Genomic DNA, 13951 nt, shown 5'->3' with positions numbered 1-13951 from the left:
TTGGCTATAAGACCCCTTTTTTTTATTAAACTCAGTTTGCATGGAACTAATAAACCATAGTCCCTGTTGCTGGGGACAAATGTACTTGTTTTGTTTTTTGAGATGAGATGAATAGTATGAATCAAGTTAATTGATTTGGCCTCGTTTTGTAATGGAAGAAAAACTTTTTGAAGCGCATAAGCTTTTTAAATCCTGGCCTTGAGCCGGTTGAGGAACGAGTGAAGATGATTGGCAAGACAAGGAGATGTGGAGGATAGCGGATAGAGGGAGGAGGAGGAGAGTGATGGAGGGAGAGGGAAGAAGGTGTGGAGGATAGAGGGAGAGGGAGGAGGAGAGTGATGGAGGGAGAGGGAAGGTGTGGAGGATAGAGGGAGAGGGAGGAGGAGGAGAGTGATGGAGGGAGAGGGAAGAAGGTGTGGAGGATAGAGGGAGAGGGAGGAGGAGAGTGATGGAGGGAGAGGGAAGGTGTGGAGGATAGAGGGAGAGGGAGGAGGAGGAGAGTGATGGAGGGAGAGGGAAGAAGGTGTGGAGGATAGAGGGAGAGGGAGGAGGAGGAGAGCGATGGAGGGAAAGGGAAGAAGCTGTGGAGAATAGAGGGAGAGGGAGGAGGAGGAGAGTGATGGAGGGAGAGGGAAGAAGGTGTGGAGGATAGAGGGAGAGGGAGGAGGAGGAGAGTGATGGAGGGAGAGGGAAGTGTGGAGTGATGGAAAGGGCTTCATGGACGTTTTTCTCTGTTCAGTTTATAGTGGAGATCCTCATCAATGAGAGGATGAAGATGAAAAATAGTCTGTCCATCAAACAGTTAGTCCAGCCTGCGCATAGTGAGTCGGTCCATCCCACCAGTACACTGTAAGACATTTGACTGTACTGCATCACACAACCAAGCACATATCGTATGCACATGTACACACACACACACAAACCTATGGCTCCACGACACCCCATCTCACACCATATTCACACACACACACACACACACACACACACACACACACACACACACACACACACACACACACACACACACACACACACACACACACACACACACACACACACACACACACACACACACACACACACACACAGCCCTCTGCCCTGTGGGCCTTGGGAGTGCTGCTCATTGGGACTCCTGCTGGTGAGGAGATGGGAATTTTAATGAACTCTGCCCAGCAGGGCTCTCCTTTTCCACCCTGCTTCACTCTTGCGGTCTCTCCTTTTCTCTATTATCGCTCGACTTGTGGGTTTCACTCTGTCCATTTCTCATTTCCTTCTTCCTAAGGAGGGATAGGAGTGTGTTAACAACCTTCAGATACCACTGAACCCAGTGTGGTATAATAATGTGATTGACAAGTGTGACTGTAATGTGGTTGACCTATGAGTGGGTGGGGACTGTTTTGGCTGCAGTCTAGGCCATACACACACCTGGGTGCACCAGTAAGATATGTATGGAAACAATAGTGTTGGTAGGTACTGTACTGGGAATGATGGGTCAGGCAGAGGTGGTGGCAGCTAATAGAAGTTAGAAAGAGGAAGCAGCTGAGGTTATATTCGTTCTGTGTGAAGAACATCCACATACACCTGCATAAACGAAGACCTCAGCTGGTCAGGCCACTAGAGAGAACAAAGGGGGGAAAAAGTAGAAAAGAAATGGGGGAGGTGGCAAAAAAAGAGAAAGACAGAGAGAGAGAGAGAGACAGAGACAGAGAGAAGAGAGAAGCGAGAGAGACAGAAAGAGGAGATAAGAGAATAAGAGAGAGAGAGGAGAAAGGAGAGAGAGAAAGACAGAGAGAGAAAGACAGAGAGAGAGAGAAGTCATGCAGAGGAACAGCTCCTGACTTGTTATAACTTTTTGTTTGTTAAGAGCGAGATTGACACGATTCAATTAGCAAAAAATGTATAGGTAATCAAATTGTACAACTGAAGATCAACAAAGGAGGAAAAAATTGACAGAGAGTGAGTTAAAAGACCAATCTTCATCGTGGTAGCTAGCCAAATTCAAATCGGTCAGTTAGCTTAACGTCTAGCTCTAACTGTTTACTGGTGGTAACCATAGCAACATGGCCACTGAGGCAGCGCTAGCAGCGTTAGCAGCGACAGAAACTGAGAGACTTTCCCCGCTTTTTTTTGAATACCCAGCAGAAATCAAATCAGAGAAAGGAAGAATCAATTTTAAACACAGAATTCTGAGGGAGAACCCAGAAACTTTGTTTGCCGACTGCTCACAAAACAGGACTGTTACAAACCTGTTATTTTACACAGACCACACTACTGCCTGGCATACAGCTGTAACCAGGCATTTCAGCTATACCACGAAGAAAGGCATCTGCAAGGGAAGGCAAATCCACATTTTTGAGGACAGCGATAAGGACCAGGAAAACAGGTTTCTGACAGTAAATATGTATCAGAACGGCACTGTCATGGTCCAGGGCAGTGAGGCTGCACTCAGCTCTGTTGTGCAGGACTTCCCCACCCTAACGAAGATAGCGGAAAGCAAAAAAGAAAAGGACAGCACCCCGACCTCTCCCCTCACCTCAGGCACCCCAACAGCAGGACCATCCTCCCCCCTGCCTGCCTACAACCACCAGAGCCAAGACCCCACTACCATCAGCCTGTTGAGAGACAGGCTGGCAGTGATAGAGGTATGGGTTACTGAGCTGAAGGAGCAGCTCCCCAGCTACACCACCACCAGTCCAGACACAGAGCTTCTACAGGACCAGATCAACCAGTGCAGGACCCAGCTGAAGAACTCTGTCCAGGAGCTGAGAGAGAGCCTTACCACAGCGCTGGAGGAGGTAAAGGCCACCATGAGGAGAGAGCTGGTGCAGGTAAAGGAGGAGATGGCAAAGGAGTTGTCTGGCATCAAGAGGGTGCTGCAGCACAGAGAACAGACTGTAGAGACTCCTAGAGAGAAGCTGCAGCCCCTCACCACCCCTAACACCCCCACCGACCCACCTTTACCCACAACCCCCCCCCATACCGACAACACTTTACCCACACACCCAGTCAACAAGGAGGCTCACATGGAGACACCTACGACAGAGAGAAGCTCTCTGGCCCCCCCTGACACACCCCCACACACCCCTCCATGTACACAGGCCCTGTGTACTCCAGCCCCAGACCGTAAACACACTAATCTGGTAAAACCCACTGAGGTGGCCATCCTCATTGACTCAAATGGGAAATTCATCCAAGAAGATAAACTCTTCCCCCAACACAAGGTGCGCAAAATATGGTGCCCAAAAACACAGGATGCACTCCACATCCTGTCCCAGCCTGACTTTGGCACACCAGGCCACATTATTATTCACACCGGCACCAACAACCTACGAGAGGAGCAGGAGAGAGTAGGCAGGCTGGTCAACAGAGTAGCAGAGAGGGCCTCTGAGCGGTTCCCCAACTCCCACATCACCATCTCCACTCTGCTGCCCCGCAAAGACTTCCATCACCGTACCATTCAGAAAGTCAACGCTGACATCACCAGAGGGTGTGGCCTACTCCCAAACGTACACGTTGCTCACCACACAACAATCACCCCAGAGCATCTGCACGACTACTCCCACCTGAGGAAGCAGACAGTAGGGATGTTTGTCAAGTCTCTAAAGGACGTGGCACTTGGTAGACAAACACCCCATGCCGCACTGGACAGAGGACCACCCAGAGACCCCTACCAGACCACTGCACCAACAAGGAGCCCCAGGCCCCTTCAACGCCACACCAGACCCAGCGCACCCCACAGGCCCCACCCACCACCAGACCATCACCACTTCCATCGGCTTAGCCAGACCGGACCGGGCCCAGCCTACTACCCCGCACCAGACCACCACCCCTACCAGACCAGAGAGGAAGCCCCACGGCCCAGACCTGGCCCCCCTCCACTCCACAGGGCCCAACAGCAGGACCAGCGCAGCTACGCAGAGGTCGTCAGAGGACAGGAGAACCCTGTGGGATTGAGTGAGATTAAACAGCTCCTCCAATACATCTGCACTAAACTGCACTAAACACACACGGACGCATGTACACACACACACACACACACACACACACACACACACACACACCTATTGTACTAAAATGTACTTGTTCAATGAATAGGAATGTTTATATATATAACAGAAAAAATGTTAGCTGTTATCCTGTTTATCTCGCTCTTAACAACTTAATAGTTAGTTACTGTATTTCTGACTGCTATTCTTTCTTTTGGAACATGAAATCACTGTCAGTTAGCATGTGGAACATTCAGGGCCTAAACTCATCAACCTTTGGACTGAAGAGTTTAGCACTGGAGTTCAACAAAAATCTTAAAGATGTTGACGTCATCATTCTGCAGGAGACATGGTGTAAGGCTGACATTGTCACTCACTGTCCCACAGGTTACAGAGAGGTAATTGTGCCGTCACAAAAACACAGCTCTGTCAATAGAGGCAGAGACTCTGGAGGACTGATCATTTGGTACAAATCCGACCTACAACATCTAATTGATCCCCTCAAAATTGGCAAATATCACATTTGGTTAAAACTGAAAAAAGAACTTGTACTGACAGAAAAAGATGTGTTCCTTTGCGCAATTTATATCCCCCCCTCAGAATCCCCATATTACTCAGAGGAGATCTTCCCCACCCTTGAGGAAGAGACGTGCCATTTCCAGGCCCAGGGAAATGTGCTCATCTGTGGGGACACAAATGCGCGCACAGGAACACTACCTGATCTAACGAGCACACGAGGGGACAGCTTTATTACAGGCCATAATGTTTCTAACTGTCTTAATCTCCCCAATAGAAACAACAGTGACAGCACCGTCAACAAAAACGGAAGGGATCTGTTGCAGCTCTGTAGAAGCTTGGGTCTGTACTTTGTCAATGGTAGGTTACGGGGGGACTCTTTGGGGAGATTCACCTACTGCTCACCTCTTGGCCACAGTACAGTAGACTATATGATCACAGACATTGACCCCTTCTCTCTCAGCTCATTCACTGTCAAGCCACTAACACCTCTGTCTGATCACAGCCAAATTACATTGTTCCTCAAAAGAACAGACATGGAAACAACCACACATTCACAGCCCAGTAAGCTGTACAACATCAGACATTCATACAGATGGGCCCAAAACAGCACAGAAGAATACCAGAAAGCAACCTGGAACCAAAATATCCAAACACTCTTAGATAACTTTCTGGATACCACATTCACTCACAGTAAAGAAGGCATCAATCTAGCAGTACAAAACATCAACTATATATTCAGGCAAACGGCAAAAGAAGCACAATTGAAATTGATAAAAAACAAAACAAAAAAGATCACAGATGACAACTGGTTTGATGCAGATTGTAAAATTATAAGGAAAAAACTTAGAACACTATCCAACCAAAAGCACAGAGACCCAAATAATGGTGAATTACGCCTTCATTACTGTGAGACTTTAAAACTCTATAAACGTACACTCAGAACCAAAAAAGCACAGTACAACAGAAAGCAGCTGACGCTAATTGAGGAGTCCATAAACACAAACAACTTCTGGCAAAATTGGAAAAAAATTAAAAAATCTAAACAAGAGGAATTAGCGATACAAAATGGTGACATTTGGACAACCCATTTTAAAACACTCTACAACACCGTTCAAATTGACACAAACGCAGAACAACGCCAAATTCATGAGAAGTTGAATGGATTAGAAAGAGCTATAAAGGACAATCAAAATCCACTGGACTCCCCAATTACTGACCAGGAGCTCTATAAGAAACTTCAGGCTCTCAAATTTAAAAAGGCATGCGGACCTGATGGCATCCTAAATGAGATGCTCAAACTCACTAGTGCAAAATTTCAATTGGCTATATTAAAACTGTTTAATTTGATCCTGAGTGTAGGTTATTTCCCTGACATCTGGAATCAAGGACTCATAACCCCAATCTTTAAAAACGGAGACAAATTTGACCCTAACAATTACAGAGGCATTTGTGTGAACAGTAACCTGGGGAAGGTTTTCTGTAGTATTATAAATGTAAGAGTTCTAAACTTCCTTAATAAGCACAATGTCTTGAGTAAAAGCCAAATTGGATTTATACCAAAACATCGCACGACCGATCATATTTACACCCTACACACCCTGATAGATAAACATGTCCACCAAAATAATACCAAAATATACGCTTGCTTTATCGACTTCCAAAAAGCATTTGATTCTATTTGGCACACAGGACTGTTCTACAAAGTTATTGAAAGTGGTGTAGGGGGTAAAACATATGACATAATTAAATCAATGTATACTGGCAATACGTGCAGCATTAAAATTGGCAAGAAAAGAACAGAATTCTTTAACCAGGGGCGGGGCCTTCGTCAGGGTTGTAATCTGAGCCCAGCACTCTTCAATATTTACATCAACGAATTGGCCACTATTCTAGAAAAATCCTCAGCCCCTGGTGTTAGTCTCCATAATTCAGAGGTTAAATGCCTACTCTTCGCCGATGACCTATGCCTGCTGTCACCCACAGCACATGGCCTACAGCAGAGCCTGGACCTGCTAGAGCAGTACTGCCAGACCTGGGCCCTGGCAGTAAACCCCAAAAAGACTAAAATAATGATTTTCCAGAGAAGATCCAGATCTCAGGGAATTAGACCAAAGTTCTCAATTGGTACAAAATATATAGAGCACTGCACACACTACAATTACTTAGGTTTAAAAATAAGCTCAACTGGACACCTTAATGAAGCAGTGAATGAACTGAGAGAGAAAGCACGCAGGGCATTCTACGCAATTAAAAAGCAAATTCAAATTGAAATACCTATTAAAATTTGGCTAAAACTAATTGAATATGTCATTGAACCAATTGCACTTTATGGCAGCGAGGTGTGGGGTCCACTTGCAAAACAAGATTTCATCAAATGGGACAAACATCCCATTGAAACCCTGCATGCAGAGTTCTGTAAGATTCTCCTACATGTCCAGAGGAAAACTACAAACAATGCATGCAGGGCAGAATTAGGCAAATATCCACTAATAATAAAAACTCAAAAAAGAGCAATTAAGTTTTGGAAACATCTAAAATACAGTGACCCCCTCTCATATCATTACCAAGCCCTGCAATACCAAGAGCTGAACAAAGAAAAGAGTCCCCTCATCCAGCTGGTCCTGGGGCTGAGTTCACAAACCTGTTCTACTAACACACTGAAGCCTCAGGACCAGAACATCCAATCAATCAGGATAAACCAAATTACAACACAGTCAAAACAAAACTATATTGCTTATTGGGAAACACAAGCACAAGCACAGAGCAAAATGCAGTGCTATCTGGCCCTAAATCGACAGTACACCGTGGCTAAATATTTGACCATGGTTACTGATCAAAACTTTAGAAAAACCTTGACAAAGTACAGGCTCAGTGAGCACAGCCTTGCCATTGAGAAGGGTAGACACAGGAAAACCTGGCTCCCTGTAGAGGAAAGGCTGTGCAACCACTGCACAATAGCAGAACCTGAGACGGAGCTGCATTTCCTGACAAAATGTCAAAAATATAAAACAATTAGAGAGTGTCATTTCCCCAAATTTGAAACTCTTATTCAAGGTTTCAAAGACCTCTCTGATGAGGATAGGCTACCCGTCCTGTTGGGGGAGGACGCAGAGAGCTGTGGGTTGGCAGCGCACTACATTGCTGCCTGCCATAAGTTGAGGGACAGTGTCTGACAGACCAATCAACCTGCACATGTCCTTTACTGTATATTTATTGTTATTGTTGAATGTATGGTTATTTTGACCCTTGGTTATTGTTGTTACTGTTGTCCCGTTGACAATTTTGATTCTCATTTTTACATTGTAAACAAGCTTTGGCAATATGTACATTGTTACGTCATGCCAATAAAGCAAATTGAATTGAATTGAATTGAATTGAATTGACAGAGCGACAGAGAGAGAGAGCCAGAGAGAGAGAGAGAGAGAGAGACAAAGAGAGAAGACAGAGAGAGGAGATGAGAGAGAGGAGAAGAGATAGAGAGAGAGAAAGGAGATAAGAGAAGAGAGAGAGAGAAGAGAGAGAGAGAAGAGAGAGAGCGACAGAAAGAGAGAGACAGAGAGCGACAGAGAGAAGGTAAGGAGGTAAGAGCAGAGAGAGAGGAGAAGAGAGAGAGAAGAGAGAGAGAAGATAAGAGAGAGAGAGACAGAAAGAGAGAAGACAGAGAGTAAAGATAAGAGAAGAGAGGGAGAGAGAGAGAGAGAGGCAGTGAAAGAGGCAGAGAGAGAAGAGAGTTTTGAGTTTTTTATAAAACCTTTATTTTATACTTAATTATTAACACAAATAATGATAATTTCAACTCACTTAAAATAACAACAAAAAAATTCCGCTCTTCCACAAAACAAATTGCTCCTTCGTAAGCCCACATTTTACAGCCCGAGAAGAACTCAAAATCCACTTTAATTTTCTCTTTGACTAATCCTTTAAAAGCATGTCTTACATCCTGCCCATATCCAGTGTCTATCTTTATAAGGCTCAGGGCCAGACCCAGATGGAGACCCAGATGCAGACCCAGATGCAGACCCAGATGCAGACCCAGATGCAGACCCAGATGCAGACACAGGAGGCAGACCCAGATGCAGACCCAGATGCTCCAAAATCTATGAAGGCCTATGTAAAATGGAGGTACACCCTCCCTAGAAATCTGGCTACTATCAACCAAAAATAAATCCTTCTTTAAACCTAATCCCCCGACCTGCTGTAGTACAAGACCTGCCACCCCTCTACGAATCACATTTTGTGGTCCATTAACCTGTCTGGCACCAGCGTTCCGCAAGCGGAACTCATCCCACATTCCACTGAAAAGGCAGAGCGCGAAATTCAAAAGATATTTTTTTGAAATATTTAACTTTCACACATTAACAAGTCCAATACAGCAAATGAAAGATACACATCTTGTGAATCCAGTCAACATGTCCAATTTTTTAAATGTTTTACAGCGAAAACACCACATACATTTATGTTAGCTCACCACCAAATACAAAAAAGGACAGACATTTTTCACAGCACAGGTAGCATGCACAAAGCCAACCTAACTAACCAAGAACCAACCAAACTAACCAAGAAACAACTTCATCAGATGACAGTCTTATAACATGTTATACAATAAATCTATGTTTTGTTCGAAAAATATGCATATTTGAGGTATAAATCAGTTTTACATTGCAGCTACCATCACAGCTACCGTCAGAAATAGAACCGAAGCAGCCAGAGTAATTACAGACACCAACGTCAAATACCTAAATACTCATCATAAAACATTTCTGAAAAATCGATGGTGTACAGCAAATTAAAGACAAACATCTTGTGAATCCAGCCAATATTTCCGATTTTTTAAGTGTTTTACAGCGAAAACACAATATAGCATTATATTAGCTTACTACAATAGCCTACCACACTACCGCATTCATTCATCAAGGCACGTTAGCGATAGCAATAGGCACGTTAGCGATAGGGAATAAACCAGCAAAAGATATTAATTTTCACTAACCTTCATAAACCTTCATCAGATGACAGTCCTATAACATCAGGTTATACATACACTTATGTTTTGTTCGAAAATGTGCATATTTAGAGCTGAAATCAGTGGTTATACATTGTGCTAACGTAGCATCTTTTTCCCAGAATGTGCGGATATTTTTATGACACTCAACTATTCTGACCAAATAACTATTCATAAATGTTACTAGAAAATACATGTTGTATAGGAAATGATAGATACACTAGTTCTTAATGCAATCGCCGTGTTAGAATTCTAAAAATAACTTCATTACGACATCCAGCTTAGTTATAGCGAGAGAGTACCCAAAATCTGGGAGCAAACGACTATTTCACATATTCGACAGATATATGAAATAGCATCATAAAATGGGTCCTACTTTTGATGATCTTTCATCAGAATGTTGTACAAGGGGTCCTTTGTCGGGAACAATCGTTGTTTGGATTTAGAATGTCCTCTTCTCCAGTCAATTAGCATGGAAAGCTAGCAAAGTGGCGCAAAGCTCTCCTTCCTGAACAAAGGCACACAACGCAACACGCCTAACGTCCCGAATAAATTTCAATAATCTAATAAAACTATATTGAAAAAACATACTTTACGATGATATTGTCAAATGTATCAAATAAAATCAAAGCCGGAGATATTAGTCGTCTATAACGGCAGCTTTTCAGAAGGCAATACCAGGTCCCTTCACGCGCTCTCCAGAAAACAGGAAACTGGTGACACGTCATGCCGAGAGCTTTTATTCGATCCCAGATCAAGTTATACACTCCATTTCTTCTCTCACTGCCTGTCGACATCTAGTGGAAGACGTATGAAGTGCATCTATACTAATAAATATCAAGGACATTTATAGGCAGGCCCTAGAACAGAGCATCGATTTCAGATTTTCCACTTCCTTTCAGGAAGTTTGCTGCAAAATTAGTTCTGTTTTACTCACAGATATAATTCAAACGGTTTTAGAAACTAGAGAGTGTTTTCTATCCAATAGTAATAATAATATGCATATTGTACGAGCAAGAATTGAGTACGATATTTTAAAAAAATATCTTTTGAATTTCGCGCCCTGCACTTTGAGCTGGCTGTTGTCATAAGTGTACCGGTGTCGGGCTGCAGCCATAAGAAGTTAAATTGGGCACGATTTTCCCCCAAAGTGAAAACAGCGCCCTCTGTCCTCAACAGGTTAAGCAACTTTTGAATAAACTGAAACCGGAAAGCAGCAGCCCTCCCAGCAAGATGTACAAAACCATGTCCCCCCTCCTCTTTTGACAAATACAAAACACTTTGTGGAACCCAATGATATTTATCCCAAAATAAATCTACAATAATCGCCTGTATCTTAGCCAGAATGACAACTGATGTCACGGTGCAGAGGCAACCACATTGTTAACAATAATAGTGTGCCCCCTGTATGACATTCGAGATAACAACCAACGCCATCTCCTCATCCTCCCTTCCACCATTTCAAGCACCCCATTCCAATTTTTTTCCATTGTACCCTCATCCCCTTGGTACACTCCAAGATACTTAAAACCTCCCTTACACCATTCCAACCCCCTAGCAAAGCCACGATGCCTCCAGACCATTTTTCAATCTGTGAAGCACAACTTTTTTCTCCATTTACCTTTGCAGAGGATATTCCCCTAAACTGACCAACCATGAGACTCAAACTATCCACCTCTGCTTGATTTTTCACTACAATAACTACCTCATCAGCATAGGCTGAGAGACGAATTGGAGGAATATACTCTGAAAGGTACACCCCTTCAATACAACTTCTAATGTTATTTAGTAGTGGCTCTATAGCGATGGCATATAACATTCCTGACAAAGAACACCCCTGCCTAATACCTCTACACACTTTAAAAGGAGCAACAAGCCACCGTTAACTTTCAGTACACTTTCAATGTCACCATACATCACCCTAATCATGGCAATAAAACCAGAGCTGAAACCAAACGCCTCTAAAGTGTGCCATAAGTATTGATGTTCAACTCGGTCAAATGCCATTTCCTGATCAATTGAAATTAGACCAGCATCCAACTCAATAGCCTTAGAGATGTCCAAAATATCCTGAATCAGGGAAATATTATCCCCTACCTGCCTGCCCGGGAACACAGTAGGACTGGTCCGTGTGTATGATTTGCCCCATCACCTCCCTCAGTCACACCTGTTGGACAAAGCCTTGGACAGGATCTTGTAATCAGTGCACAATAAAGCCACCGGCCTCCAGTTCTTCACCTTCCTAGGGTCACCCTTTTTTGGCATCCATTTCGGAGATTCCCTGAAACGGACTTCTCACCAATGCCCCCTGTGCTGTGACACCCTGCAGGTCTGCCAATGCCCCCTGTGCTGTGACACCCTGCAGGTCTGCCAATGCCCCCTGTGCTGTGACACCCTGCAGGTCTGCCAATGCCCCCTATGCTGTGACACCCTGCAGGTCTGCCAATGCCCCCTGTGCTGTGACACCCTGCAGGTCTGCCAATGCAGCTTTTTTTTCTCTTCAGGGCCTGAATATGGCCTCGATCTCCTGTGGTCTCAACTATTGTCGGGAGTTCAACTATTTCAGACTCTAGGGCGTTCATTGATCTGGTGATGTCTCTGGTGACATTCATAGTGTATTGATTACAAAATTGTTGAATCTGGATTTTCCCTATATCCCACCACTGTTGAAGGGATACAAAACTATCCTTTTGAGACCTCCACCTCTCCCAGAAAAAACTAAAACATTTCCTGAAGTGAGCATCACTCAATAAAGTTATATTAAAATGCCAGTATGCACTTTGGGTTTTACAGCGTTAATGAACAACACCTCTGTTATTAAACAATGATCAGAAAGTCCCACTGGAGTTATCACACTTGATTTACAGACCTGAGATTGATGCTCAAAACAATAAAAACCAATCTAACCTGGCCAGAGAGATGGTGTTCTCTCTCACATGGGTCCATGTGTTCTGTCTCGTACCTCCATGTTGGCTCCAAACATCACACAGTGTTACAATAAAACCTATCTAACCTGGCCAGAGAGATGTTGTTCTCTCTCACATGGGTCCATGTGTTCTGCCTCGTACCTCCATGTTGGCTCCAAACATCACACAGTGTTACAATAAAACCTATCTAACCTGGCCAGAGAGATGTTGTTCTCTCTCACATTGGTCCATGTGTTCTGTCTCGTACCTCCATGTTGGCTCCAAACATCACACAGTGTTACAATAAAACCTATCTAACCTGGCCAGAGAGATGTTCTCTCTCACATGGGTCCATGTGTTCTGTCTCGTACCTCCATGTTGGCTCCAAACATCACACAGTGTTACAATAAAACCTGTCTAACCTGGCCAGAGAGATGTTCTCTCTCACATGGGTCCATGTGTTCTGTCTCGTACCTCCATGTTGGCTCCAAACATCACACAGTGTTACAATAAAACCTGTCTAACCTGGCCAGAGAGATGGTGTTCTCTCTCACATGGGCCTATGTGTTCTGTCTTGTGCCTCCATGTTGGCTCTGCCAAATATCACACAGTTCATGCGTTACAATAAGGCGTTTTAAAAAGTCAATGAGGCTACAGTATATGAGGTTCTTTGTGGTTTCTATCTAAATTACTGACAGTGCCGTTAAAATCCCCAACAAGAAATATACAATCCTCAGTGTTACATTTCTCAATGGAATTTGATAATGTCTCTAAAAAACATACCCTCTCAACTGCCACCACTGGGGCATGTACATTTAAACACATAGTGATGTTTTCATATCTCGGTCTAACGTTTAATAACTTCCCCTCAACTACCTCTTCAACCTCATAACACAATGGCAAAAACTATTTTTGAGAACAGAATAGCCACAACTCCACAGGATAGCCACAATCCCACTACACACCACTGCCCTAACCCCCCCCAGTCCTGTTGCCACATAACTTCATTTTCAGTATTGCTATGCGTTTCTTGTATAAAACTTCCTTTCCCTTCATTAACTCATATACCACGGCTCTTTTTAAACGTCTCTAGCCCCATTTTTTTTTTTTTATTAACAAATATCAACAAACAAAAGAGGAATAGTCACATGCAAACAAGCATCCATACAAACTATTTATATTGCCAGGAATCCTAAACAAACTAATCATATTCATTAATAATACAACACTTTTTGATTGCCTTTTTGTTTTTCATTTTAGTAGTGCCATATTGTTTAAATTCATTTATAAAGTGAAAAAAGTTAGGTTTTGAATTAGGCCATTTGCATTTGTGAATATGAAATTGACCTAGTATTATTAGCAGTTTAATTAAATATACTACATCTTTATCTATGTCAGAATTTCTGAAATAAATCATTATATCAAAACTATTAAATAGTACAACCGGTCCTATTTTTGTGTAACAAATTTCTGTATGTCAATCCAAAAAATTCTACTATAAATACGGGCAAAAAACAAATGCAAAATGGTCTCCTTCTCCA

This window comes from Salvelinus namaycush, chromosome 34 (genome assembly GCF_016432855.1).
Source record: "Salvelinus namaycush isolate Seneca chromosome 34, SaNama_1.0, whole genome shotgun sequence".
NCBI classification, from domain to species: Eukaryota; Metazoa; Chordata; class Actinopteri; order Salmoniformes; family Salmonidae; genus Salvelinus; species Salvelinus namaycush.
Note: the sequence above shows the minus strand (reverse complement) of the source record.